The sequence below is a fragment of the Canis aureus genome, chromosome 10, assembly GCF_053574225.1.
Source record: "Canis aureus isolate CA01 chromosome 10, VMU_Caureus_v.1.0, whole genome shotgun sequence".
Classification (NCBI taxonomy): domain Eukaryota; kingdom Metazoa; phylum Chordata; class Mammalia; order Carnivora; family Canidae; genus Canis; species Canis aureus.
The window spans coordinates 46,500,583-46,527,398 of record NC_135620.1 but is presented as its reverse complement, the minus strand read 5'-3'; the positions used below and the strand labels follow the sequence as shown (position 1 = coordinate 46,527,398).

The following is a 26,816-nucleotide window of genomic DNA, read 5'->3' as shown; positions in this document are numbered from 1 at the left end:
AGCTGTTTTCTGCCTCGAATTACTCGGCTCCAGAACCGTAAGTGTAGTCCTGAACACAGAAATGATCCCTGTAACAATTCCAAAATACTTGGCAACAGCTTGCACATTAAAGTTAAATGCCATATTCCCAAGTACCACTTTGTGGGAAGTGATTATATAGGAGATCACAACGTTGTATCCACCACACTTCGGAGGAGAGTAGCTGGAATTATTCAGCATCTCTGGAAAGTCCATTACTTCCCTGATAATCTACATTTCTTCCTATCAAAAATCAAGTTAGTCAATATGTAGGAATCTGTTTCTGGACTCTTCTTTTCCATTGCTCACTTTGTCTCAGCATGTGCCAATCCCACACTGTGTTAATTCTTTTGCTTTATAGAAGTATTGTTATCTGTTCCTCTTTGGGAGTTTTCTTTGATTTTTCATATAAATTTTAGTACTAACTGTTAAGTTCCATCAAAAAAGTGGCAATTTATTAGAACTGCTTTGGATTTATTGATAAATTCCAGGCAAATTGGCATCTTTTATGGTATTGAGTGTTTAAATCAATGAAAATTATATGCCTCTCTTTTTTAGGCTTGCTTTAGTGTTTTTCAATAAAATTTTTATAATGTGCTCCAGGAAGATCTTACATATTCTTTGTTAGTTATTCAAAATTTATTCCAGATATATATTTTTATTGTCTAAGTGGAAACTTTTTTAAAACTACATTTTGAAACTTCCTATAGGTGAAATAAATGCAACTGATTTTTGCATATTGATTCTGAATTTAGTAAACTTGCTATAGTCATTTATTTTGTCTTTTCAGCATGAAAAATAACAGTTTACTTCCTTCTTTCCAACTCTTATATTTTTACCTGCTGTAACACACTGCTAGGACATTGGGTGCAATGATAAATAGAAGTGGTCATGGCAGACAATATTCCTGATCTTCAAAGCAAAACTTTCAACATTTTACCATTTAGGATGATGTTTATTATATGTATTTTGTAGGTAATTTAGCTATGAATGGATGTTGAATTATATTAAATACATTTTCTTTATCTATTGAGATAATGATTTATCACCTTTATACTTCTAATAGGGTGAATTATATTAATTTCTAATGTTAAAATAACTAACATTTCTAAGATAAACCCCTCTTGGTTAAAATGTTTTATCTTGTTTATACACTGATGGATTTGCTTTGTTGATATTTTATTAGGATTTTCTATCCAGGTGCATGAATGACATTTATTTGTAATTTTATTGTCTTTTATGGTTCTTGTCAGGTTTTAGTATCAAAGTTATGTTAGCATCACAAAATGAGTTAGAGGTTGTTTGTTCTTTTACCTCCTTGAAGGTTTTTTTTAAATGATTGGAATTCCTTGATTGTTTTGTATAACCCATGGGCAAATTGTCTGATGCTGGCATTTGCTTTGTGGTAAGACTTTAAAGTACTGTTTCAATTACTTTTAATGGCTATCGGGTTACTCAGGTTTTTAAAATTTCTTTTCAATCAGTTTTGGTATGCTATATTGTCTCAGGATTTTTCTATCTCATCAAGGTTTTCATATTTATTGGTATTGAGTTGGTCATATTATCCTTTTATTATATTTTTAACCTTTGTAACATGTATAGTTTTGCATTTATTTGTTCATGATGTGTTTTATTTGATCAGTCTTTTTTTTCTTGATCAATCTTACCAGAAGTTGGTCCATTTTTTTTTCCTTCAGTTAACAGCTCTTTAGTTTGTTGTGTTCTATTTCATTGATCTCTGCTGCTATCTTTATGATTTCCTGCTTTCTACTTTCTTTGCTTTGTTTCTGTTTCCCCCTACTAATATCTTTGGTTTGATGCTTCAGGCATTCATTATTAGGCTATTTTCTTATCCAGTGTAAGTATTTAAATGCTTATCTTTCTTTCTTACCCCTTTAGCTGTATCCCACAAGTTTTGAAGCAATATTTTTGTTACTATTAAGTTATGAATATTATTTTATTTCAGTAAGAAATGCTTCTTTGACCCATGAGTTATTAAGAGATGTACTCGTTAACTCCAAATCTTTAGATTTTTGTGGTAACATTTTGGTTATCAATTTCTAACTTAAATGGTGACTGGAAGATGTACTCTATTTAATTTTAACATTTGGAATTTGTTAAAATACACTGGCCATGTGTGAGGTCATTTTTTGGTAAGTTTTCTGTATATACTTGAAAGGAATGCATGTTTTGCAGTTTTTAAGTACAGTGTTTTATATATGTATATATCCAGTGACCCAACATAATTCTATTTTTCAAAAGTTCTATACCCTTGGTGATTCTTGTTTGTTTGACAGAATTACTCAGGTATGTATATTAAATAAAATTTGTCACTATGATGCAGGATTGGTATATCTATTTTTATAATACTGTCAACTTTTGTTTAATATATGTGAAGGTGGCTTTGGTCAATATTTACAAATTTAGAATTGTTATATCTTCCTGGTCAGTTGAAACTTTTATCACTAGAGGCTACATTTTTTTTTTTATCTGTAGGAATATTTTTTGTTAAATATCTACTTTGTCTGAGATTAATATGGCTATCTCAACTATCTTTTGGCTTAGTTTCATATCTTTTTACTTTCATTCTTTGTGGGACCTATACTTTGGTTAAATGTCTCATCAACAGTATACAGATGGGTCAAGCAACCTAACAATTTTGCTAACTAAATTTACATTTCTGTTTATTATGATTACTGATATGTTGGATATTTTTTCTAGCAATTTATTTTGTGACTACCATTTGTCTCACCTTGTTTATGTTTCTCTTTCTCCCCTTTCTTGACTTTTCCAGGACTGATTTTTTTTTTCTTCTCATTTCTTCTTTTTTTTTTTCCTCCACACTATTGGTGTAAAGGTGACCCACTGTATTTCTTTTCATTTAATTGCTGTTTTGTAAATATTACCACGTAGACTTTTCAAAGGCTAAAAGTAGCTCAGTATCTTTACCCTTCTTCAAAAATAATATAATGGCCATTCCAAATTAAACTCCCATACCTGCTTCCCTAATCACCTCTTTGTGACTTATATGCTATTGCTGTTTATGTATGTTAGCGCCAGAGACACAGTAGTCTATAGGTGCTGGAAGATCTACTTCCAGGCACACTCATGTGACTGTTGGCAGGAGGCTCATCATATGGCAGGTTGGCTTCCACCAGTGTGATGAGATGATGATGATGATAGAGAGACAGAGAAGGAGAGAAGGAGAGAGAAACCCTGAAACAGAAGCTACAGTATCTTTTAAAACCTAATCTCCGAAGTATATACCATCTTTTGTGCCATATTCTATTGACCATAGAGACCAACTTGGGTATGTTGTAGGATTGTACCATACAAAGGTGTATCAGGAGGTAGGGGTTATTTGGGACTGTTTTAGAGGTTGCTACCATGGTAGAGAAACCTGTCCATTCTTAATGGGAATTACTTTATTTTTCCTTTCTGAATATTTGTTTTTGTTTGTTTGTTTTGTGAATATGCTTGCTTCTTCTCTCCCTATGATTTTAATTTCCTATTTTTAAAATACATTAACTACATGTATTTTGTATTTTATGTCTGATAGCTCCAATATCTGACAGTTTCACTGCTTCTTGTTTCTTCTGGATGTCAGTCAAGGTACTTTGATCCCCAATCTGTTTTTTTTTTTTTCTTTTCAGTGCAACTTTATTTTTCTTAGATTTCACCTATAGAAATTCTTTGAGAACAGATTTGGGGTGTATTCTTTCAAAGAGGAATTGCACTTGATTCTGTCACGTGTCAGGGGCATGTTTAGCCTAGAACCACTTTAAAGGAAATCCTTGGCTTGCAGTTTTTTGGAATTAGCGTCATGCAGAGAGTCCTTCTATTAGACTGCTCACCTTGGATGGGACCATGACCTCGTCTGTCCTCTGTACCCTTCAGTGGAGTAAGAATTGAAGCTCAAGTTCACTCATAGCATATGGGCTCAGTGTTCTATTTCTCTGCCTGGGTTCCTGATTTTGCCGAGTTTTTGGCCTCTGAGTATAACTCAGTAAACTCATCAATGCATTTTTAAAAACATAACCTTAAAAGCTTATGTAACCCAGTGTTTCTGATGATTCTCTGTTATAACTATTTATAATTATTTTCATTATTTCTAGTGACTTTTAACTTGAGTCGGTCAAGAAACCTCTTCCCCTAGGATGTCAAAAATGAGCATTCTCCTCTTCATAACTTTCCAAGTTCTGTTGGACATTATTATGGGTAGCCCAGAATTGGAATACAGTGATTACCTGATTTTTGACTAATTTTGGAAGATTATGTTGCATAACAATATGCAAAAATATTGTAGCTTCTTGCTTTCTGGCTTTCTCAGTAGATATTCAAAAAGGATGTCCAAATTTTGTGGGATTTAGTGAGATTTCTGCAGTAGTATCTGATGGCCTTGGAGAAAATTAACTTCTTTATTTTAGCAAGTATTTATTCTAAAGGTTTGAAAATTTTAGAACAGCCAATGGTCTGAATAGGAATCTAAACTATTATTCTTTCCAAACACAGAAGAATGGGCTAATGATGACAGAGAACCCTTTAAACCTATGATTTCTCATTTATTCTTGATACTGTACTTTCTCTTTCTTAGTTCCATCTTTCACATTAAATATCCAATTTTAAATTCTATTGTCTAATTGATTTAATGATTAAGAAAATGTTCCTGATATTCAGCCTGAATTTTTCTTCCTAATTTATTCCCATTACTCCTGGTTAAATCCTGAATAACTAGGATTGATGAGGCACTGAGAACTAATTAATTGATTGCCAAAGCATTGTGGTATTTTCCAATTCCACAGTGAATTCTCTTAGTTGTAGAAACACTTTTAGTAAATTTCATTGTAAGGCTGTTTGTTGTATTTCTGGGTGTTTTTCACAGACAAGTTAAGTTTAATATTTTCCCCAAAGATGTCACATGTAGGCATAAACTAATATAAGGCTAAGTTTTTACTTAGACATTTTCACTTGCTCTTCTATAGTAGAGTTTTCATATTTGCAAAAAAGGCCTTTAACCCTATGTGACCCCCAGGGAACTCCATTCTGGATGGTACTTTATGGATACCCTTTGAATATCACATGAGTCTCACCGAGCATACTGCCCACTCCTGAAGCATAGCTCTCATTTGCTTCTATCTGTGAACCCGTCACACCCTCTGCATTGGAGCACCTGGTACAGCCCTCTGTATGGTTTCCTTTGGTGAGTTTTGTGGTCCCAATATGATTAAAGCTCCCTAAATGAGAATCTCCTGGCATCCTCCACTTCCTAAGGACTGTTCTTGGAAATGCAGTACTAAGTTTTTAGTTCAGGGCAAAATGTTCCCTGGGTATTTAGAATGGTGATAACTTACATTCTAAAATCTAGAAAGACTCCTTAAAGATAGTGAGATTTGACCTGAATCGAAATGGTTGAGTAGGATTTAGGCAAGTGGAGAAGTGAGGACAGATTTTTGTGTGTTTGCTTTTTTGAGTAGGCTCCATGCCCACTGTGGAGCCCAATGCAGGGCTGGAACTCATGATCCTGAGACTGAGATCAAGAGTCAGACACTTAACCAACCTTGCCACCCAGGCATTCCAGAAGTGAAGACAGGCTTTTTAAACAGAGGGCACTGACTATGGAAATTCACCAAGGCAAGGGCTCTTTGGGAAATTGCTTGTTCTTGAATAAAGGGTATGTGGGTGAGGCAGGCAGGGCCAAGTCACAGAGCACCTTGTGTGCCATAATTAGAACATTGATTTTATCTTGAGTGAAATGAGGATTCTCTAACCAGAGGAGAGCTCCATAAGTATTGGTTGATGATGATAGTGACATTTTATGTTCTTGTTTAGAAGGAGTGGTTTGAGTCAAGAAAAATCATTGGATCTTTTATTTACCACACATATTTGTTTTGCAAGTTACTGCAAGATTTCACATCAAAAACATTGTTTTACTACTCCCCATTCAGGTATTTTTAATGTCAAATTTATAAGAAAAGCTCTTGTGGGAACAGCCCCCCGCAATACCACTTCCCCCAGATAAGAATGCAGCATGACTTGGGAAAAATAAAAACCAGACAAAATAGTGTTGATTTGACAGTTCTGATATGTACAATTCTTAGATACTTAGCTGACCTAGAGGGACTCTAGTTAGGACTTGCCTTTCACATCTGTCTGACAGGTGAGGCATATCACTTGCTCTAAGGAAGGGGATAGCATGAAAAGGATAGATCTTAGTTCTGGAATTTAAATGATATTAGTGATAGGATGAAAATGGGATATATTTTTTGTTGATTGATCAATTTTTATTTTCATTTTCTTCATTAATCTTTAGAAAATATCTTTTCTTTTCTTTTTCTTTTTTAAAATATTGTGTGGCACTGAAGTCTGTCTTTTTAGTAGATTTCTAGAATTTTAAACATTCTATCTTCATTCTGATGAGATCTGGGAATTGTTGCCTTGTAAGTGCCTTATCTTGGTACAGTATTGTATTCAAACATGACTGTGGCATTTATAAAATTACCTCAGAGCAGTGCTGAAAGGATTCTTATGGTATTCGCCTTTCCCTGCTAATGAGCACTGTGTGGGAAGTGAGCAGGGTCAAGGTCATGCAGTAATGTTTTGTGTATAGCTTTCATTGCTCAATGTGGGATTTAGCTTGATACCTTCACAATTTATTGGTTGGTAACTACAGTGATAAAGGAAAATAATTTTCTCCCCTCTGGGAGCTCTGTTAGAATCACCGTGAGCTCTTTTATGTGCTATTAATTCACTTTTGGATTGGAGGATCCCAGATGTTCCACACCATCTTTCCCTCCAGCTCTTCCTGACTGCTTACTCAGGTGTGCCGGGGAGGAAAGAAAGAAGGCATCCAAGGAGATTGAAGATGAAAGGTGGGGGAGATAGAAGAGAGGAAGGTGGGAGGAATACATTGGTAGGAAGAAGGCTTTGGGAGAAAAGAGGGTGCAAATGAAAAATTGGAAGAGAGGGGAACAGACTCATTGAACAGTGCCTTGGGAAATTGAGGAATAAAGATTGACTTATCACTAAGCAAGGAAATTCAAAATAACTCATGGCCTCTGAAACCATTTGAGACAGCAGCTGTAAAGAAAAGCAATAGGACAAAAATACATTGGACACGTGGTGGTAACATTCATTTGTACAAAGGTAAAATGTATTTGTGATTTATGTCCTTTTTGATTAACACCTTGCGATGTATATGCAGACATGCATAGGCACAGTGTATTTACAGCTTTGTTTTGGCGGCCCTCTGGCATCTAAACCATCTTTTGAAATACTGCAGAAGGTCAAAGAAACAATTCTAAAGTTGGTAATGATAGAAATTAAAAGGTAAAGAAAATGGAGGAAGACAGTTCACCACAGAGACATCAAATTTTATTTTAATTTTTCAACCTGGAGTTTAACACAAAAGATAAATCTTTCCCGACAGGATAGGCCAAGGAATATATCACATCAACTTGCAAGTTATTAACTGGGCTTTTTTTTTTTTTTTTTTTTTTGAGACAGATATCACCTCAGTAACTGCTCCAAATGCATTTACTTTATTTTAAAGGTTGTTCTTTCCATTATTAATGCCATCCTGAATCACAGAGCCATTTATGATGAAATGTGCTACTCTAAAAATCCTGTAAATGCATCTGCAATGGTTGCTGATATTTCAACTCATCCTAAAATATACTGTAAATTTTTGGAAGATGTTTTTATCTTACTGTATATTCTCTGCAGACTGTTAGAATCCAATTTATTAACTCTCTGGAAGTTGAAAGCTATGCTTGAATAAAGTGATACCAATATTTGTCAGGATTGGCTCAGATTATGTGTTTCATGAGATAACAGCAAAATCCAGACTTTGAATGTTTTATATCAGTAATGATCCTGGTGGGGGTAGTGTGGACAGATTTTAACGAGCTTCAGAAGGGAGTTTTTTTCCTTATTAAAGTCAGAAGGTATTTCTCCTATAGTGCTTACAGTGTCTCCATTAAAATCAGGAAATTTTGCTCAAAGTAAAAAAAAAAAAAAAGGATTTAATCAATCTCATAAATGGTTTCAAAACTTACCCAGTTGTAAAGATGTAGGGAAAAGTGGTGTGAGAAATCTCAGCTGAGATCCCAGAGACCTAAGTTTAAATACTTTTTTTTTTTTTTTTTTTCTCTTCCTGGCTGGATAGTTCACTAGTCAGTTAACCTCTCTGAGGCTCAGTTGCCTCAAGTATAAAATAAGGAAGCTGAATATGCTGGGCTTTGCTCCAGGATTTTTAGTCTAGCCTGATCATCTTTCTAGACCCAATGGGGTTCCTCAAGGCTCTCAGAACAATGAGAGAGTGAATAGATGTCATATCTTGAGGATGTTTGCCTGTGTGATGCCAAGACCACTCGAGCAAAACAATGATGTAGGTATTCATCTAGATTGCTGATTTAGATTCTAGGGCCATGAAATGCAAGGCCCAATTTGGGGGCTCTTCCCAAGATCATCTAGATTAGATTTTAATTCATGCTTCTGACTTCACAGATGAGGACGCTAACTTCTAGAAAGAACAAGGGGCTTGGAAGTCTCACATATCAAGTCACTGTTGGTAAGACCTGGAGCCTGGACTTCTAACCCCCTTGACTGGATCTTATTTGGCAACCATCTTCCCTTTTCTTCTCCCTTTTCAAAATTTGCTGTCAGGAAAAGACATCACCACCGCATTTGAGGTACAGGTATAAAAGAATGATGAGACTTCAATTTGTATGTGTGTGTAGCATTATAATGAAATCTGATTACTGACAGCAATAAACTGAGAGGGGGCTGGTTTTTGGAAGGCACATGAACCTGTTTTCAGCATCTCTCAAATTAGTCCCTCATGCTTTCTTACTTCATCCATTATTTTTTTTCTCCTCCTCTTGCTGTTTAAGTAAAAACAAATTTCGACTCAAGCATTAGCTGAAAACATCACAGGCCATGGTCTTCATGTTTTCAGAGTAAGAAGACCAATCATTTGTATATTCCACAAGGATTTACTGAAGATCTTTTAACTCCAGGTACTGCCTGAGTCCTGAAGTCAACTCCAATGAGCAAGACTGGGCTCTTGACCTGTTAAGTTTTTAATCCAATGATAGATATCCTCTTTGTCCCTTGGCCTAGCAGAAGAGAAATCAGCTATGAAATACGTGATTGGGGAGTTCCTGGACAAGTCTTTGTCATCTTGTTTTTCTCACCTGCTGTTTTCAGAAACAGGAATTCTTTGGGGAGGTATAAAATAAAAGTAATGATAGAATTCTTTCTCACTGACTTTTTTCTTGATGTACATTCTAAATATCAAGGATTGTTCTAAAAGAAATGACTAAATGCACTCTTCCTGACTCTATGCAGTGTATGTTGCAATAAGGAGCACAAAAGTGAGCGTCTTAGAAATCTTGAGACTCAAAGGGATATGTAAATATTCCATATGCAAAGGAAAGCACTAACAGACTGCATCTGGGATATTTTCAAAACCCACGGCCTACAATCTTTGTTACTGCAATATTTTGGTACTGTTTCAAACAATTTCTTCCACCTTGTATAATCATGGCACTGAATAAATGTTCAACATTAAAACAGTTACTGCTTTTCAGCTCCAGGATGGCTGTGTTTCAGAACTGAGAGAAGCATGTGCCTCCTGGATGAAAGGTGTAGTATAAATGCAACTTATTACCATTTTAGGCAGAATTCCCAGGCTGGCATTTAGCAATTAAAAAAGCAAAGCTAAACAAGCCCAGGAGATCAACATTTCCTTTTCTTCCACACCAAGATGCTCAGTTATTGTGGACAAAGAATTAGAAGGCTCTACTGTCCTTTGTTGACTCTCTTTGGAGCTTCTAAAGCAGCGCAGGAAAGGAAGTGAGAGAATTATTTTTTTTGTTTCCATTAATCAACGGAGAGTCTAAATGAAGAAGTACAAATGGCTCTTTCAACAATTTGTCAAAGCAGAATTCACCTTAGAAAAGATTTACTGATTTTCTCCTCCCCATTGAATAATCTCTCTTGATAGTTCCAGGTCTTTATCTTCTCTTCAAAGAGTACCCTGTCCTGAGCTAAGCTTTGCAAGGTGCATAGTTGAGTAGGAGACTACCTGCATAAGCAAATGTAGATTTAGAAAAATATACTTCTGGAAGAGCATGGTTTCATGAAATAGACATTTCCCTAACTCAAAGAAAAGAAACTCAACATTTTCAAAACATCACATATTGGTGATTTCTGAGTAATGGATGAGAAGTAATTTACTCAGAGATACACATTCTTCTCTGGATTCAGGACTTTGCTGTGAGAATAAATTTTTCTCCCAAACGTTGTTACCTTTAAATATTCAGTATTGATTTCTGCCTATTTGCTCTCTCAAGTTCAAAGTTATGCACCCTTCGACCAGTTTGTAAGGTATCTGTACTTACAAGGAAATGTGAGGTCTCCTTTCCAGGGACTGTTCTAATCTTCTCTCTAGTTCTGTCGATATAATGAATCTAAGAACTCTAACCTTAAGGCCAAGTAATTTACCATTAGTGGTCTGTGTTTGGGGAAAACACACCCACAGAGTGACAACGATAATTGTTGTCAGCAAAACAAGTGCTTTGATTATAAGTGTATGAACTTAAATTTCTCTTGAACACCTTTTAATCTATATATCTTTCATATATTAATTTTCTCAGCAATAAACAAGCACAGAATAGAAATAGAAATATGTATTAAGCCCAAGGAAAAAAACTTTCAGATGGAGACCTTGTTGTTATCGTTTTAACATTTTTGTTCTTTCTGTGATTTACTGGGTACCATGAATGTGAACTTGGTTTCAATTCCTCCTCCAGTCTCAAGCCCAGGTGCTTTATTTGATGTTTTTCCTGGAGGGCAGCAACCCAGCACACCACATGCTAAAGGACACTTGGAGTGTTACATACCCAGAGAAAGGCACATACAAATATTTGGTTACAATTGTTACTTCAAAGTTAATACTTGTTATTTGTCTGTTGCTCTAAGGCTTAATGACAATTAGATTGAACAAAGCAGGCATTGGAGGACTTTGTGTACACTAAAGCAACTGCATGATGCAAAAGCACAAAATCCTAACTCTAGCTAGAGCCATTCTGAGTGACACTGTGATGATGAACACGTGACACTACACATTCGTCAGAAGCCCACAGAACTTTAATGTGCAAAGAATGAGAATGTGTGCAAATCTAAAAAAATCATTTAGGAGGCCAGAGGATCCCAGAATGGAATACAATATGTGACACAAGAATCTAACAGTCTTACATCTGTATGTAACAACATCACCAAAGTGGCTGAGGGGAAAGGGTGCTGCCAATACCCAAGGAAAGCACTTCCCCTAAGAGAAAATGATGGACGCCACTGACACACATGGTGTCTTCTGAGCAACACCTGTACCAAAATTACCTGTGTAACTTTTTAGTTCTATTTTGAAACAAGGGTGAAGCTATCTTCATTTGCAGAGCTTCTGAGTCAGTAGGTGTTGTGTTGGTAACTTTGGAAGAGGTAAGTGAATGTGAATATAACAAGAACCATATAATAATCATACAGAGGCTTAATATTCATACAGGGCTGGAATGAATTATGCAGGAAGATTTTATATCTGTTTCTTCTCCTTTTTAAGTTGGGTATTAACCAGAAATCTATGTGAGTTACACATTCCCTAAGGCTGAATTGACTTGTTTATGTAATTGCCCTTTTTCTTCTCCAAGTTAAAATTTTTATGATGGAAAATACCTTTCTCCTTATTCTGTATTTTTCCTTCTATCAAGGCAAATTTCTGCATTAGACTGCAATAGTTTTGGAGCAGGCAAAGAATATGTTTTTGATTTTTGTTATAAAGGCAACGTTAAAAAAGCTTTTTGGTATATGGGTGCTGGTTCTTATAAATACTATATGAGAAATTAAAATATTCAGACACACTGGGAATTTGGAATAGTTAGAATTGTGAAATATGTACAGCTCCATTTAATGATTTTGCAGTGCCAGAAGGTCATAAAGAAGATCAGACCCCTGACAATGTGAACTTCATAAACCTCCCCCTCCTAGTTCTGGTGCTAATGATTCTAGTCGTTTTCAGTGGAATTTATGTTATTTTAGTGATGAGGTCAAGGAGGAATTGGGAGGTGAAGGTCAAAAATACTGTAACATTGGGCATTGCCTCTTTGTAAAATCTTACCAAAATTTTTCCTGTCCTTATAGTTTTGAGATGGGGTTTTAATTGGGGCCACAGGTAAGGCATCATGAGATCAATTAAACCTCTAAAACTCTGTGCATCTAACTGGCCTCTGATCAACCATGTACTCTGTAGTAGCCTCAAGGGGCCAAAGGGAAAGACCTCTGGTATTACCCACAAAACCATCTCTGAACTGTTCTAGGAGATACTGAAACAGCAGTTTGAGTCTTCTGAGAACTTTTCATTTATTGACACCTTGATGTATTATGTGAAATTGCATTTATGTGATTGTATCTATCTCCGTGAAATTGCTGTAGAGTTGTGTTCTTGGAAATGAATATATTTTTCACAAATACACATACACACACATGTACACACACTACATTAGTGAAGAGTCATAAGTGTTTTATACTACATTTTAACTTCTACATATGGGAGTGACTTTAGGAAATCTATTCGGGAAATCTGATTTTACAGTGAGGAGATTGAGATTCCAGCAAGAAACACAATGACAATTCTTATTCCCATTAGAATATGGGAAGGCAGGGATTGAAATCCCAGCATAGTGCTCTTTCTGATAAAAAAATGTGTATGCAAAGATACAAAGATACAGCTATATACCTGTAACACAAAACTGATTAGAAATATAGTATCCAATAAATCTCCTATGAAACAAAACTCACTAATTCTAGCTTGAGTCTAAGTTGTTCCTTTTTAAGTTATTTTTCTATACTGAACACATACGTCCCATAAAAAAAAAAAAAAAAAAAAAAAAAAAAACACTTAAAAGGCCAGGTACTCTTGATTGTTTAAAGTCATAACTGACAAAAAGGGGCTTGAACGAAATGCCTTCATTTCATACATTTTGTATAAGAACATTCTGTGACCTTTATCATATCTACCACAGAGCTTTGCTTATGAATAGTGCTCAGTAAAGCTGTGTTTGTTAATTGAAGGGATGAGAGACAGGCATCTCTCTCAATTTACTGTCAATGAGTGAAAAACTGTTCTCATTTCATCACAGAATTGTATGGAGCTGCTATATGGATGATTATATCTCCAGGAGTTTAAGGAAAATGTAAAAAAATGTATATTGTAATGAATGCCTACTAAGTGCTAATCACCTTATATCCACTGTCTCATTTAATACTAAACACGTCTTTACATCATAAGAATATAATCTCTGGTTATAGGTCAGAAAATTGAGCCTTAGATCTAATAACAAGAAGGAGCATGGTCAGGGTTGGAACCAAATTCTGTATGACCACAAAAGCCATCATTTTTCATACTATAATCAAATATGATACAGAAAAGAGACCTCATGATATGCTTTTCCTATAGCTATTTTCAAATGTCTAAGTGCCTGGGTGGGTCATGAGGAGAAGGTAAAAGAAAAAAAGCGCAGAGTCAGATCCCCCACAGATGTTCTTCATTCCAAACGGTGCATGCTAGTCTTTCTTTGCTTGATTTCACAGTGCATCCTGATCCTGTGCAATTCTATTCGTCTAAAGACATATGGAAAGAGTTTTATGTTTTAAACAATTAGACTTGACAGCACTATTGTTTCTTTCTTATTTAATATCCCCCAGCCCTGGAGCCCAGCCAGAATCTGTATTCTCTCTCCAAATTTAATTCCTATTCCTCGTACATATCACTTAGTTGTCGGGAGACAGTAACTTAATGGCATTTGTTCCCGTGGCTTAAGAACATCTGGGTTATGTCACTTGTTAGCTGACCTGCTTAGCTCAGAGGGAATCAAGTTCTTTGTCTAATGATCTTTCAGGGCCCTTATTATTGGTGATTTTGCTCTCCAGATCCTATGTTGTTCTGTAAATATCATGAGATGACAAGATTTCTGGATACTAATCTGTTTTTGCTCAGAGAAGGATAGTAGTTATAAATATGGAAGTAGCAGGGAACAAGGATATTATAGTAGAGACGCTAGCAAAGTCATAGCTGTTGGCATATAGCTTGTTGGTTTGGCAAGTTTAAAACTCCAGGGGAAATGAAAACAAGGGTTAGGCAGTGGGCAAAAAGGCCCCTCTACATTTTGTGTGATTTCAGGTCAACTCCATTCAATCCAATCAGTTCAGTTCAGTTCAAGAAATATTTTCCTGAGCCTTCAGGAGCAGGTATTATCCTAGATGCTGAAACAACTCCGATTTCTTTATGATTTTGTGTGGCCAAACAAAATAATAACGTGGGTAGCTTTGAGAAAACCACTTTACCTCCCTGGCCTCAGTTTCCTCATCTGTTAAATGTTGATCTCTTGGAATTGTTCACATTTGGTAACGCTCCTTATGGCAAGGCTATGCTGTAACTAAATGAGCACTCAAAGGTTCTCTTTTTTTACTGTACAACCCTGTGAGACTGGGCATTACCTCATCTGTCTGTATTAATAGCTTGCATAGAGTAAGCAAACAAATTATGGGGATGGTGTTGGTGTCGTTGAACCTAATTATTATTCTTTACTCCCAAGTGGTGTACTGGTATGGTTGCTAAACTGTGACCACATAGAGTAGGCAATTGTGCCTGTGGCAGAAAACATGGCCTTGTTACTGAAAGAAGAATGGTTTTTAAAGTAAAAAATTTGGGACACCTGGGTGGTTCAGCAGTTGAGCATCTGCCTTCGGCTCAGGGTGTGATCCTGGGTCGGGGATTGAGTCCCACATCGGGTTCCCTGTGAGGAGCCTGCTTCTCCCTCTGTCTATGTCTTTGCCTCTCTCTGTGTCTCTCATGAATAAACAAAGTCTTAAAAATTTCAAGAAATGAGTATCTCTTTGAATAACAGAGAAGTTTCTGGCAAGATCTTAATTGGTGTGGGGTTTATGTTTGTCAGCTTGCAGCGAAGAAATATTTTATTGAACTAACATTTGCTGAGCTGTTTCAGCATCTATTACAGTTCACCAGATATTTTAGTCTCCCTCTATGTAATGCCTTTTCTGCACAAGGATTCCTTACCTGATGGACAGCAATCAGGCTTTGCCATGTGACTTGCCTTAGCCAATAAAATGTGAGGAGGAATTAGATATGCCATTTCTGCTGGGAAGTTTTAAGAGGGGCAGTAAACAATTATTGCATTCCCTTTCTACCATGACATCAGCAACATTCTAAGGTGTGAGGTATCCATCAGCTTGGCACCCAGCCTGGAAACACTGTGGAGCTATCTCGTGATTATTTTAGTGTGATCAAGGACTAATCTTTTGTCATTGTAATCCACTAAGATTTCTTTTTCCATGGCATTATAAGCTACTCCACCCTTGCTACTGAAAAATAAAGTGGGGAGCAAGGTGAATCTAACCTTGGGTCCTTTATGGGTATTTTATCAAGCAGAATGCTATGGTAATGTATGATGCATATTACTGTAGAGAAAGTATACATTGCATGCATATATTGGGGTAAGCAAACCTGACCTTGGGGTCAGGGAAGGCCATTTTTATAATTTAAGCTGACAATTTGTAAATCACTAGTAATAAAACTGGCCAAAGGCCAGGAGGAGGAAGAGGGTGTTGCGAACAAAGAGAAAAATCGCAGGTCAAGGCAGAAAGGCAAGAAAGCTCATGGGAGTTGAGGAACTCATTGAGCAAGGTTGTCAGACTGAGTGAAGGGGAACTGAGAAGGAACTGTGGCCAGTGAGATAACATCAATAATAATAATAGTGAGCATTTATTAACTTTGTGCTAAGTGCCTTACATACATTTTCTTCACGATTATTATCACCATTTTATACAAGAGGAAATTGAGCCAGAAAGAGGTTTAATAACTTGCTTGTAGCCACACAGCAGGAATGTGATTTTATCTGAAAGGCAATAGGAAATCACTGAATGGTGTTACACAGGGGAGCCTCATGATCAGATGCACATTTTAGAAAGATCATCTAGTTACAGTTGGTTCCCAACTCAAAATCCCACTCTGGTCAGTGGAAGCGTGGACTTCCATCTTGGCCGCTCTCGTCAGTGTGACCCTATTGACTAAGGCAGTCTGCAGGGTAGGGGAGATGATTGCCAAAGCACTGCCAGAATGTCATTTTTAAAAAGCTTTTTAAAAAAATATGGGTGCCTGGGTGGCTCAGTTGACCAAGTATTCAATTCTTGGTCTCAGCTCAGGTCTTGATCTTATAGTTGTGAGTTTGAGCCCCTGCACTGGGCTCCATGCAGGGCATAGAGCCTCCTTTAAAAAAATTAAAATGTTATAAAAATTTAGTAAAATTTATTAATTTTTTAATAGAAAAAATGGAATGCTTCATAAATTTGCCCAGGGGCCATACTTATCTCTCTAAAATTATTCCAATTTTAGTATCTATGCTGTTGAAGAGAGCACAGAAAAGCTCAGGAAGGTGTTTGGATGGAGTAAGGATGGTATATACAAGAAAAAATATATTGTGGGTCTCCAGAGCCTTAAGATTTGGGTAATAGTTTTAATAACAATGTAAATATAATAAATTGATCCCCCAGTGGGCTTTTTTATGTAATTCAAATAATGGATATGCTATTCTATCAATATTTTGAGCGTTTCAATTTACTTTTGACCATATAACAGACAATTTAGTGGGTAAAGACAGAGCCAAAAATCTTTAAAAAAAATTTTTTTAAGTAGGCTCCATGCCTGCCCAATGTGGGGCTTGAACTCATGACCCTGAGATCAAGAGTCACATGCTTTACTGACTGAGCCAGCCAGGAACCCCAAAGCCAGAATCTTTAAAGCAGATTGCATTAGGGGTCTGTGTATTTTTCCCTCCTTGTTTACCAAGAAAAGTGATCACAACTTGCGTTTCTCTTTGTCATAAATAGAGAGACACATAACCAAGAGGGGAAAAAGTCCTTCCTAAGTGACAGTGACATCTCTGACAGTTGTGTTCTGTGAGTTGTTTGGTATCCATCAGAAGCCTCCAGAGACCTGGGCCTGACTGTAGAGGTCCCCAAGTCAAGATGCTAGGGCCTGTGATTAATATGAATGCTCTTCAGTCTTTGTAGGGTCCCTTCTGTTTCAAAAGAATTCAAAGGAAGAATTGTAGCTAATTTTGACGTTTATGGTTTGCTTCCTTTAACCTTCTCTATACACTAACTCCAGAACCCCGACTTGTTCTTTTACCTTCCCTTCCTTTTCTTTCTTCTTCCCCTTCCCTGCTGACTCCCTTGACTAGTCTTTTTCCTCTTTTAAAACAGCCTCTGCAGAAAATAACATACTAGAAATGAGCTGACTGCCAATATGCATAGGAAGATTTATTGCAACATAGAAAGGATGTTATGAGACATCGCATATATTAATCTTTCCGTTTGGGTCTATAAAGACCTGAGTTTGGCTACTTTCGCTTATATGCTTTTAAGGAGATAAAGTTAGGTCAGAACAGGAGATTTTGGGGGGTGATAGAGATTTACAGCTCAAGTGCCCAGGAATACAGGTTGGCTCTGCAATTGTGGCTTCTCCATTAACAGCCACAGGCATTCCAGGCACTGGCTGGGCAGAGGTTTTTAATGCCACTCCTTGCAAACCAACTGCCCGGCCAGGGAAGTTGTCAGAAAAGATCAGTGCAGGTTTAGGGATGGTTTTTTGAAGTTTTCCTGGAATAACCAATAATGAGTTGCAGGCTTTGATAGCTCTTTTTATAGATCTTGCAGCAGCTGGATCAAAATCTAATGAAGATGTTTGCATCTGACAATGGCAGGCCTGTACATTTCTATCCTATTTCTTGAGTGCGGAAATGCATTTCATTTGGGAACATGAAAGGCATATTTAGTGACAACTGATGGTTCTTTGTTTTTTAATTCCCAATAATGTCTTCAGTAAGTGCTTTTGTTAACATTTTTGCATTATACAATAGGTGACACAGGAAGATAATCGGTGTGCTGAAAGCAATTAAAGAGTTTATATCCAACTTGTTCTGCCTATTAAATGGATCCATTCGGCATAGAAGCACATTAGCATCTTTACAGTGGAATGCTTGTGGAAATAGGTTATTCACGGGGCCTGGGCATCCTCCTCCTGCTGCAATAAGACATATCTTCGAGATTGGAGAAAAGGAATGAGCCATTCTTCTCCCCTTGGAACTGTAAACAGAAGTAAAACTATTAATAGATGCTGTAGCTAATCCCAAGAAGCTGCAACTGAGAGATTAAATAATGTCGTGAAGAGAGAAGCCGGAATGAAGGGCGGGGAGGGAGGGAGGAGAGGGAGGGAGGTGGGTTCCCTGATTACTGTGCTGCTTTAGACAAGGACAGACTGAAGGACTCCAGCTGATCCTAGGGTGGACAGTTGGTCCAACAGGGGATTCCTGTTTTCAAACAAAGTAAGTATCACTTCACCTATTGCTTGAAGAGCTCTTCTAATAGGAAGCTTTATGTTTTATTTTTTAAGTAGGAGTCAAGATGATTTTAAATGGGGTTTGGCTGCCATGGAGATGCAGCTCAGCCTAAAGGGGCGAATGGACTTTGGGAGCCAAAAAAAAAAAAAGTATTTTGTGTCTAAAAAAAAGAACAAAAAAACCCCAAGCCTGAGAGAAGTGGGAGGCCTTTGGGTTGAGTTCACAGTTTGAGACTGGGACCCCACTTGTATTGCCACATAGAATATCTCATCACAACTAGGCTTGGGACATAATTAAAATCTTGTACCTGGCATATTCGAAATGGGTAAATGTCCCCAAGTTTTTATTCCTACTAATACTCTTAGACTTTTGTTCATCTTCTCTTCAATGTGTGCATGCTGACTGAGAGACATTATGAGTCAGCAGCTCTGCTGGGGATCAGCACGTCTCTTCTTATCTTCATACAAACTGTGAAGTTGTCATTCTTGATACAACTTAGTACTACTCGAAGTGTGGCCTGTGGACATTATCATCATCACCATGACTTAGAAATTTATTAGAAATTGCAAATTCTCTGGCTCTACACCAGCCCTAATAAATTAGAATCTCCAAGGGAGGGCCCCTGGAATATGTTTTAACAAATAGGGACTGATTTAGATCTCCTTAAGCTTGACAAACCCTAAAGGTAATTGTTCCTCCCACTAACATTTGAGAAGCAATGTTTTCTTGTTGGGAAATCTGAAGCTCAGAGTGTTTGGGTGTTGTGTTAAGGTCACATACCTTCAGAAAAATGGAATTGAATTCTAACTTAGGATTCTTATTGTGTCCCCAGTGGAGATCTTTTATAGAATCACTGGCCACCCCCTCCTGGGATCAGGAGCATGCCTGGTCTCTGAAGATGGTCTTTCATTAGGGATTGTGACTGAGGATGCTTGACATCCATGATGGATTTGAGCTGTTGTTTCTCTGCTAAAATGTAAATTCTCTTGTCTCTGTCAATGCAGTTAGCTTCTGAACCAGGCCTGAATGGCCAGCTTCTAGTGTTTAAAGAGACAAGGAAAGCTCAGTGACTGGCAGGTGGGCTAAACGACAAGCATGTGGCACCCATCCAGTTCACCTACAGAAACACTATGGAGAGACCTGAATGTTGATCATCCCTCTACATTTTTATATCTATTAAGCTCTGGGGGGGGGGGGGAAGAAGAGCTCCTGGCATATTACAGAAATAAATCAAATTTATTTGTGATTGCAGATCACTAAATATCAACAGTGAATTGATCTAGATCAAGGAACTCATTGGGTGTGTGAAAATATAGACCAGCATGTGGGGAAAGAGGCTTATTGATGTCTGGCTCTGTTGACTGTCATTCTCCATGCTTGCATAAGCGTTAGCTCAGGCCATTGGTATTCAGGTTGTGCTGTGTCAGAAAGATCTGGATACTCATTAGGATAGGACTGCTTTTACTGGCATCATTTTGCTTTCTCTTCACCCATTTTGCCCTCTTTTTTTGATAGCATTTGGAAGGCATGACCCAGAACTTGAAATATGTTATTCACTCAATAAGGGCAAGGTTTCAAAACAAAATTAATGCTGTTATTTGGCAGCTGATATCATGACGAAAGGGTTTCAAGGAGGGAGTATGTTAAAAGGAAGACGCTCTAGTGTCTTACAGGCTGAGGTTCCAACCATGGGTCTGCCACTTGGTAGTGTGTATGTCCTCGGGCCTGTTGCTTTTAACCACTCCGAAGCATAGTTAACTTCTGTAAAATAGGGAATATCTCATTGAGTGATTACATGGACTAAATGTGGGGCATCCATACAGTCAGCTTGCCCAGGACCACCCCGGTTTACGCTTATTGTCTTGATGTAAATAATTATGTTTATAGTGTTCCCCTCAACTCTGAAAGGATCCTGATTTGGATGACAAACTATATAGTCACACTAATTAAATAAGACAATGTATGTAATGTTTCATGTCCCTTTGGTATTCAGTAAATGAGAGCTATTATTTAAAATACTGCATCTAAAAGCCAGTTGTATCTTCCCAATAAACTAGACTTAGTTTTTCTCCCTGGAAAATGAACAATTCAACACTCAGGGCTGTGACTGTCTGCACCAGGGGGTCTGATGAGCCTGTCCTTCCCTGTGCCACCTCTTAGGTCAGGAACAGCAAGAGCCTTGGGCAAAACTCACTGGTCTCTTCTGCAGAATCAAGTGCTGCTGTCACCTAGGGATAATTGGGTCATTGGTATAGTGTTTTGGAGCTTTTAGAAGAAATCTTATGATACAAAAGCAGTATATTACATTTATGAGTATTACTTAATGCCAGGTGCTCTAGATCTTTGAACTTGAGGTGTGCAATATTAGCCTCATCCTACAAATGAAGAGTTCCAGACTCAGAGAAGTTAAGAAGTCATACATTTGATAATAGGGGAAGCTAAGAGTTAAACAACAACAACAACAACAACAACAACTCCTTCTCCTCCTCCTCCTCCTCCTCCTCCTCTTCTTCTTCTTCTTCTTCTTCTTCTTCTTCTTCTTCTTCTTCTTCTTCTTCTTTTCTTCTCCTTCTCCTTCTCCTTAGTCTCCTAAGCTCTTACCACAATAATACTCAAATGCCATTAATGAGAAGCAATTCTAACACCACATGAAATGATGAGTAATACCAATCAGTTTAATATCGTTCTTGGCTTCCTATCATTGGCAGATGGAATAGAAACACTCTGTCACAAGGAGGGAGGATATTTCTAAAACCAACCTGCCACTTCTTTGATCTTAATGTTTCCCCCCTCATATGCCCATCATAGATACAGCTTTTCATAGGTCATTGAACATCCCAGTTATTAATTGCTGCTATCCTGCTGCCTCTGCCAAACACTCTAGAATTAGGATTATTAGAAAGCAGAAGGTCTGATTTGAGCTTGATGTGGGAGACACTAATGGATGAAATGAGAAGAGGAGAAAGAGGAAAAAAGGCAGGGATGATTGTCAGATCAGATCCATCTCTATATAAACAGATGGAGACTTTTTGGAGAAACCCATTCCTTCCCACTTCCCTAACCATTTTAGGTTAATTCTGACCTGCTTTAGGTAGATAAAGATAAATGTGAATTTTAAATTATATTTAATCTTCATTAAAGTAATTATCTCTCTTAATGAAGAATTTGCTGGGTTGTGGTTGTGCAATGGAGTATAAAATCCTAAGTGAATAAAATCAATTTCATTTTCAGGCTAGCTTTTCTGTCCATTAATAAACAAGGCACAGAAAATATATTTGCTCAGAACCATGCAGCTGGCTCATAGCTTACGCAAAGCCAATACCACTTAAAAAGCATAAAGTTGGCTCTCCATTTCTTACCCTTCATTTTTCATCCTAAAAGAGAGTGTCCACCCTAGGAAAGTTCCATGAGTTTCCATACTGGGGCTGTTTACTGGGTCCAGCAGTGAGACCACTGCAGGTAATATCTCGCACTCAAACGACAGCTGTAATGGAAGAGTGTTTGTGTGGTGCTGTGTATTTCATCTAAGTGCTCTGGTTTATTAATCACATAAGTATGAATTAGACTCTGGCATGCTTATGTTTCCTAATGTATGAAAATTGCTTATTTATTTCCATGCTGTTACAACGGAAAGAAACAGACTGGTTCTAAATAGCAGTGTACTGTAGTGTGAAGCAATTAAGTGAGTTATGCATGCCCTTCAGGAAGAGGGTAATGGGGACTTGCTGCCAGCTAGTCCTCACTGCTGCTGGTAAACGGAAAAGGACATGCCATGGAGGAACAGAGATTTGGTCCATATTTCAGTGCAAACATGTGAGCTTATTATTGTAGTTAAATCTTAAGATTTAGCCCCTATGAACTTGCTGATTGGCATGGTTGAAACTTCTGAATCACACACACACACACACACACACACACACACACAAGAGCTGAAAAGAGCATAACCCATGGGAAGGTAAGAATTTAAAATGTTGATGACACTTTACCTTATTCCTCTTTCTTTATGCACCATTCTCCTCCTAACAATAATAACAGATGCAAACTACCCCCAAAACTGGAGTGTCCACATACGACCATCCCTGCAGTCTGAGGCAGTTAGGGGGCAGTGTAAGGAGTGACTCCACACTACCTTTCATGGAGTATGAATTGCCATATGTTGAGTTAGTGACTTATTTGTTAGTGGTTATTAATGAAATTACATGGTGCTTATGTCAGGTTGTGTTCCAAGTACTTATTTATACAATCTTCATGACATTCCTATGACATAATTACCCTTTCAGTTCTCATTTTACATATGGGGAAACTAAGACACAGAGAAATGAAACAACCTGCCTACAGTTACACGGCTGGTAAGTGGCAGAGCTGGGACTTGACTCCAGGTAGCCTGGCTCTAAAGTCCATGTTCTCCACTGCCTTGATTCTATTATTTTTGTGTGGCCTACGTCACATCTCTGAACTCCTCAGAACTTCGGTCCCTTCCTCTGTAAAATGGGGAGGTAAATGTCACTGAGGTCTCACTTAAGTACCCTGCCAGGCTCCTCATAGATGTCATTTTATTTGACCCTTACCATTACTTGTAAGAGAGACAAATTCTCTTTGTTTCATATATGAGAAAACTGGCTCAGAGAGATTTTGTAGCTCCAAGGTCACAAGGAGTATAAGGGATGGAGCAAAGTTTCAGACTCTGATTCACCTGTTCTAAAGCTTGCATTTCTTTTATTATGTTATGCTATAGGGGCTCTGAGGAGGTCATATGAGACAATGGATGTGAAAGCCATCTAACACTTCCTGGTACATTAAACACCCAGTAAAAGTTAGCTCTGCAAGTGCTTGGCAAATTGTATAGAAATGTTTGTTATTATTGTCAGTACCTTGTTCTGATGCTGGCAGAGGAGAGTGTTCTTAATGGGAGGATGTGCCCTGTAGGAGGCTGAGCTATTAATAGCCAATAGTGATGTTTACTGCACTTCCTTATGAGACTTTAGTTCAGAAAGTTCTGAACTAGAAAAAACGTCTCTAAGTTGCTTAATCACAAAATGATAAGACCACATTCCTCCTGAATTATCTCCTAAAGACATGACTTCTGTGGCGATCAAGGAGCTGGACAAATTGCTTTTTGAAATATTTGTGTTTTTTTTTTTTTGAAATATTTGTTTTTGATTGAGACAATAAACAACTATATAAAGGACACTGCAATAAACATCATGTACTCACCACCTAAGGTGAGTACATTATAGGTAATATTCATTTCAAATAGTTTTTTAAATAAGTAACTACATATAAGGTTCTCCATATTCCCCTTATCAGAAAATATTACCTTTCTCTTTTTGTCCTTATTTTCTTCTCTCCACCTGCCATTGTAAAGTTTGTGAATATCCAGTCCATATCTTTTACTTGTTAATTAGGATGTCTGTAACCACAAACAGTGGATGATATTGTTTCAAGTATTTCCATCAAAAGTAATGTACTTCAGCTTGCTATTTTTATAATCAATGTCATGTTAGCGAGATTTAACCACTTCAATTCACATATGTTTAGTTTATTCATGCATTGCTCTATAACATTTCATTCTCTGATTATGCCAAAAATTTTCAGTATTCATGTTTTTGGACATTTGAATTATTTATGATTTTGGTCATACAAAATTGAATGCTGATGTTTAGCTTACATTATTGGGATTATTGTTCACAAGTGAGCCATTAGGTTCTCATTTCTTTTTCTCTCAATAATTTCATTCCTAGATTTTTTTTGGCCATCCTTTGCTTTGATCTTTACTGGATCTGCTATTTTGCAGTCCTCTCAGATTTCTCTTCATGAAAGTCTGGGAATCCCCTTCCCTTCTCTTCAGTTGGCCCATTCTGTGTCCCACATCTTCCTCTTCCTGTGAAAGATTGTTGTATGGGAAACATCACTGTCATCCTTTTAAAGATTTTCCCCTGCATTGCATGGCAGGAGCTTGAAACTCCATTTTCCACAATTCTTTTTCTCATAATTTTGGGTTAGAGTCTACTGAAGAGAAGTATTCATAGGAACTCTTGAGAGGCAAAATAGAAGACATTCGTGTCTAGTGGCAGTTACATCCAGTCTACATAGAAGTGGGAAGTTCTTGAGAATCACCCTTGGGGGCTGCAAGCAACTGAGATGGTATTCAACACTATCTCTGAAACCCACTTTCCCAGCATTTCCATCAGTTATATAATTTTCTTTTTAAAGTTTTATTTATTTATTTTAGAAAGAGCACTAGTGAGGGAGAGGGGCAGAGGAAGAAAGAGAATCTCAAGCAGACTTCCCACTAAGCATGGATTTCTGCCCCCGCCTCCCATCTCAGGCAGGGCTCCCCCTATGGGGGAGTGAGATCACAACCTGAGCTGAAATCAAAAGTTGAAAGGAAGCTTAGCTGACTGAGCCACCTAGGCGCCCCATCCATCGGTTGTGTGATTTTCTCATTCCCTTTCTTCTTCTTCTTATTATTTTTTACTTATGATAGTCATACAGAGAGAAAGAGAGAGAGGCAGAGACACAGGCAGAGGGAGAAGCAGGCTCCATGCACTGGGAGCCTGACGTGGGATTCGATCCCGGGTCTCCAGGATCACGCCCTGGGCCAAAGGCAGGCGCCAAACCGCTGCGCCACCCAGGGATCCCCTCATTCCCTTTCTTAAAGCCTTTCTACTACAGCGTAGTAGTACACTGATGTTTGATTGACTACCGTATGTTGTCTGAACACATCCTCCAGTGGTGAGCCTCACAACTGACTTACAGTTTGCCTGAATATAAAAGTCAAATCAGAAATATTTTTTACCTTGGAATGTATAAGGTATCCATTTCCTGCCTTTAAGATTTCATTTTGTCATTGTTAAAAAGCCTGAGCCTGATGTTCTGATTCTTGATTCTTTATTTGTGAGATTCAGCCTCTGTACTCTCCCTCCACCCAGAAGTTTAGAAAGTTTCTCATAATCTCTGGTTTCTATAATCCTGAGGTGGCGTGTTTTCATTCTGAGTCTCTCAAACATTGTTTGAGACGATCCATGGTCCTATTCTGTTTGGATACTTCCTTCAGTGTTGAGAATCTTTCCACTTTCCTTTTCTTTATGATAACTTCCTCCCTACCCTTATCTTAGCTCTGTCTTCTTATCACCTCTATTAGCCACATGTCTGTGATCATGGCTTGACCCTTGTACTTACTCACTTTTCTCCCATTAAAAAAAAATAATCTTTTGCTTTTTGTTTTAATTTTTGAGAGTTATATGTGATTTTATCTTAAAATCTTTATGCTGATTTAAAAAAATTGACAATTGGGAATATGCAACACTTGATATTTTTGTATTGATGATATATTTAGCAATTTTATATAACTATTTCTAATAATTTTCTATGAAGTTTCTTGTAGTTTTATGTATATGATTTTTTGACTACAAATAATGACAATGTTTTCTCTTTTTTTCTCCCCTCAATTTTTTTTCTTTCTTTCTTTTTTTTTATTGTTTAGGAACTTAAATACATATTGACTACTGGTTGTGAAAACAAACATCCTTGCCTACTCTTACTATTCATGGGATAAGTTGTATATATTCATCATTTAATATGTGGTTACCCTTTGTTCTCTTAGATTGAGACCCCTTGGAAATTTAAGGATACTTCATTTCAAGCCTAACTTACTATTTATGTCAGCAATTTCCTTTTTTTTTGCATTTACTGAAATGACTAGTTTTCCTTCTTTGTGCTATAGTTCATGTTGTGATTCTTATTTTTCCATTTTTTTTTGAATTGATTTTTATGAACCAAAGATGACCTATTTCTGGAAAACTATTTTAGGCCTACTGGCTTCTTGTTAAGAGATATTTTTTACTTTCACTCCATTCTTTGTGATTTTTAAAATCAGGTTTTAAAATATTTTAATTTATATAATGTATATTTTTATTAAAAATTATCAAGTTTTAAATTTTTTTTTATTTATTTTATTTATTTTTTTTAAGGTATTTATTTATTTATTTATGATAGTCACAGAGAGAGAGAGAGAGAGAGGCAGAGACACAGGCAGAGGGAGAAGCAGGCTCCATGCACCGGGAGCCCGATGTGGGATTCGATCCCGGGTCTCCAGGATCGCGCCCTGGGCCAAAGGCAGGCGCCAAACCGCTGCGCCATCCAGGGATCCCAAGTTTTAAATTTTTTGACTTGTTTTTTGTAGTAATACTATTATTAAATATCTTTTAATTATAATTTATGGCTCTTTTTAAAAAATATTTTTATTTTTAAATAATCTCTATACCCGATGTGGGGCTTGAATTTACAACCTTGAGAGCTGCATGCTCTGAAGACTGAGCCAGCTGA

At 37.3% G+C, this 26,816-nt stretch overlaps 1 long non-coding RNA gene across 5 annotated transcripts in view; it reads left to right on the top strand.

Moving 5' to 3' along the window:
• LOC144322313 (uncharacterized) overlaps nt 1–26,816 on the top strand; it is a 302,194-nt gene that overhangs the window by 206,493 nt on the left and 68,885 nt on the right. The window contains exon 7 of one of the 5 annotated variants that reach the window (XR_013387954.1): nt 8,524–8,695. The exons of the other annotated variants lie outside the window; for them this stretch is intronic. This is a non-coding gene — a long non-coding RNA (uncharacterized LOC144322313). Of the gene's footprint in view, nt 1–8,523; nt 8,696–26,816 lie in introns of those variants that run through there. 5 annotated transcript variants of the gene reach the window in all.